The 3,198-nt window shown below is 35.8% G+C and overlaps 1 long non-coding RNA gene across 4 annotated transcripts; it reads left to right on the forward strand.

Annotated features, from left to right (window-relative positions):
* Nucleotides 1-6: 6 nt before the first annotated feature.
* LOC113208258 (uncharacterized) lies at nucleotides 7-3,192 on the forward strand. Of its 4 annotated transcripts, none has more exons than XR_008011446.1 (6): nucleotides 7-697; nucleotides 911-1,097; nucleotides 1,250-1,789; nucleotides 2,049-2,134; nucleotides 2,298-2,436; nucleotides 2,619-3,192. It is a non-coding gene; the product is annotated as an uncharacterized LOC113208258 (long non-coding RNA). The 4 variants fall into 4 exon arrangements; XR_008011445.1 differs by having other exon boundaries at nucleotides 1,250-1,474; XR_008011447.1 differs by having other exon boundaries at nucleotides 1,250-1,405.
* Nucleotides 3,193-3,198: the final 6 nt, after the last annotated feature.

The following is a 3,198-nucleotide window of genomic DNA, read 5'->3' on the forward strand; positions in this document are numbered from 1 at the left end:
GGTAAACCATAAATAGTATGGTGACACCGCTGGATAATTACAGCAGAAAATATCACTAGACTCTTAAGGTTAAGTTTTTAAAAACTATAAATAATTTTTAAAAACTAATAAATAGAATACCTTGCACACAATATAATATTATGGTGGTAGTGTTTCTTTGCGAATGTTTAATGCGAGTGAATGATTAAAACTATGTTCAGCAGGTTGATAACAATTAAAACTATTATCAATCAAATCTAAGGCAAGTCAACTTACAAAAGTAATGATGGTTACAAGCTCCTGGTGGTGCATTGCAGTTGTCTTGCGTTGAAGTCTAATTATCAGTGACCAGTTAGGGTTATGACAGGGGGTGTTGAGGCCAAACATTCCTCAGCCAAGCAGCGCAAACAAAAATCCTGTACTGATACACACAGCTCACCGGAGATGGTAAACTTGAGTGCTTTCCTTTGTACGAACCACAAGAACCCATGACATTCAACATATATAATGTTTGTTGTTAAACTTGATGTTCCGTTCAACTAATAAAAACTAAGAGCGAGTCACCGCCTTGAATGAAAAATAATTTATTAGAAAGAAGTGAATTGAATTTCTCATACTCTAGCAGAACTGTCAGAGGTCGGAAAAACAAAGCACATCATGGAGATGTAGCAGACAACGTACTGTCGTGCGATTCCTATGAGCGTTTACGGTTACCGCTGTGAGTAGTTTACTCGCTATTTTCTGCGCCCTGTTTTCGCTATTTTTGAAACTTTCAACATCAAAACTTTATTTTTCCTCTGCTTTTCTAACCTCTGCAACCAATATCGCTTTCCGGCGTTTACAATGTACAATGCCTGCTTTGTTCACTCGACTTTAAGGGTCAGTGTATGTGCAGTTCACTCATCTATTCTCTTTGTTTTTTACTTTACAGATGCCGTTTCGATTGAGTTCATAGTTCTAAGCCTGGAGTAAAGGGGCAGCTGGGTAGTCACGTTACTCATCCCTTTCCAAAAACTGTCCAACAAGTGTCTAGTGAACTTTTAGCAACAGGGACAACTTAATTCCAAAGTAACCAACCAAACGAGCATGAACCAACAGCCAATCATATCCACAACTTGGTAAGTTTTCATTATTCTCCCTCATTTTTGTACAAAAAGTAATCAATTATCTCAGAATATTAGTATTTGTTAGCAACTAAGAGGTTTTAGTTAAGTGTAATTCTTGTTTATTTACTAAATTGCTCTGACTTATTGTGCTTCTTATTTTACAGCTAGCCGAAGATTAAATGTTCCCCAACTCTCCCATCAAGTATTCTTCATCACAGATCTACAGCAGTTTTTAAGAGATGAAAGGGACCAACGCGAACAATGAACACTAGCTCATTCAACTTCACGATCGGATTAATTAATCAAAACAACTGATTGGTGTTAGTTGTTTATTGTTATGACATGACTGCAAAATCTGAAATGCTATCTCCAAATTTCTTAATTTAATGGTAAAAATGAAACAACCTATCCAAAATTTAAATTGTAATTCTAAAATTTTAACCTATTTTTTTGCGGTTACAAGTAGATTGAATGTTTAGAAATGGCTTTTCTTTGTGCATTTTTAAACATGCCTGTTCTGTGTTAGACAAGCAAATCTCTTTTAATTGGTACTAGCTTGAGGAATGCCATGTCTGTCTCCCCTGATCTGCTGATGACAGGTCACACTGTATTAAAGGTACAAAGTTGGGACATTTTAGTATAGTTAGCAGAAAAACGGTTCACTGAGGACAACCTTCAGTTTCGCTGCCCTGCTTGTTCTGCTTGTTAGTGAAGTGAAATCCTGCCGTCACACGGTTTATAATGTTTTGGCTCCGAAGTATTAGGATAAAACCGGGGATCACTGAACACCTGGTGGACACAAGTTTCACACTCTCTCTCCACTTTCTAACTGTTCAATGATTCTGAAAATTCCTATCAATTATTCATAATAGAAGTTTGCCAACATGGCCGATTTTTTATTCTGTTGCCTCCTTTTGTCTTGTAAATATTCTCCAAGTCCTTAAACATTTTTGTTTTTGTCAGGTTAAGGACCTCCAACCTATCTCGCACCTTGCAGGATCATCCAGAGGTTAAAGGCAGCAGCAGCTCCAACAGACAACTAGGTGTTGGTAAGTAAACAGTGCAGAAAGAAAATTAAAGATGTTCTAGGGAGTGATATATATTCTACTTGTACGATTAGCACGAAACCAGTAAATATTTCAAACTTGAGGGGCAGTAAGAGATAGGCATACCTCCCCTGCACGCTTATTGTAAAGTTTATTCTCTTTACAGGTGCCATCTAGATTCCAGTTCAAAAATCTGTCGGGGCATCCATAGGGGCCGCTCCAAAGAGCCACATATTTATCAATTCCGGACCAGACATCCAGCCACCAACGCCAATATCAACACTATCAACAGCTTGATGAATCAGGTACAACTTGTTATTGTACTAAGTTTTCATTATTCTCTCACTGTATTGTACAAAGTATAACTATTACTATAGAAGACTACATTTGGTAGTAATTTTAAAACGTAGAATGTAAATTTAGCAGGATTCCTTATCACTTTCCCTTCCTTGAACTGCTCTCAATCATTGTGTATCTTATTTTGCAGATACCTGAAGATTGAACATAATCCCTAAACCGACGAATGACTGTAATCCTAAACACTGAGTGGTTTCCAAGAGATGAAAGGTCCGAACCAATCATATCCACTGATTGGTTTTAAATTGTTTATCATTAATATTATGTCAACAAAATCTAAAGTGCTCTCTACCTAACTTTTTTCTAAATTTAATGTTACAATGCAAGAACCTTTGCAAAAATTAAGTTGCTGTACAATTATTTCAACCATTTTCAATTGTACTATAGGTAGTTAAAATTGTCAGAAAGCCTCTTACATTTGTAAAGTTTTTTAAATGGTCTTTTCTGTGTGAAACAAGCATATAATCTTTTATTATGACAGATCATATGTCTCCAGTACTCATTAGGTATCTAAAATGAAGTTTGTATAATTTATTTTCAGACCAAAAGGCTAGTAATGATTTTGATTTACTTGTGTCTCTTCAGTGCTTGTTTTGTGGGTTTTAAGTGTGTTTACTGTGAAAGAATAGTCATGTTATGTCAATGATAGGGTTAAATAGAACTATCTAGGTCTACTTTGTATTCAGATTCTTTGTTTTTAACTTGAAAAT

Source organism: Frankliniella occidentalis, unplaced genomic scaffold, assembly GCF_000697945.3.
Source record: "Frankliniella occidentalis isolate FOCC.00 unplaced genomic scaffold, Focc_3.1 Scaffold112, whole genome shotgun sequence".
Taxonomy (NCBI): domain Eukaryota; kingdom Metazoa; phylum Arthropoda; class Insecta; order Thysanoptera; family Thripidae; genus Frankliniella; species Frankliniella occidentalis.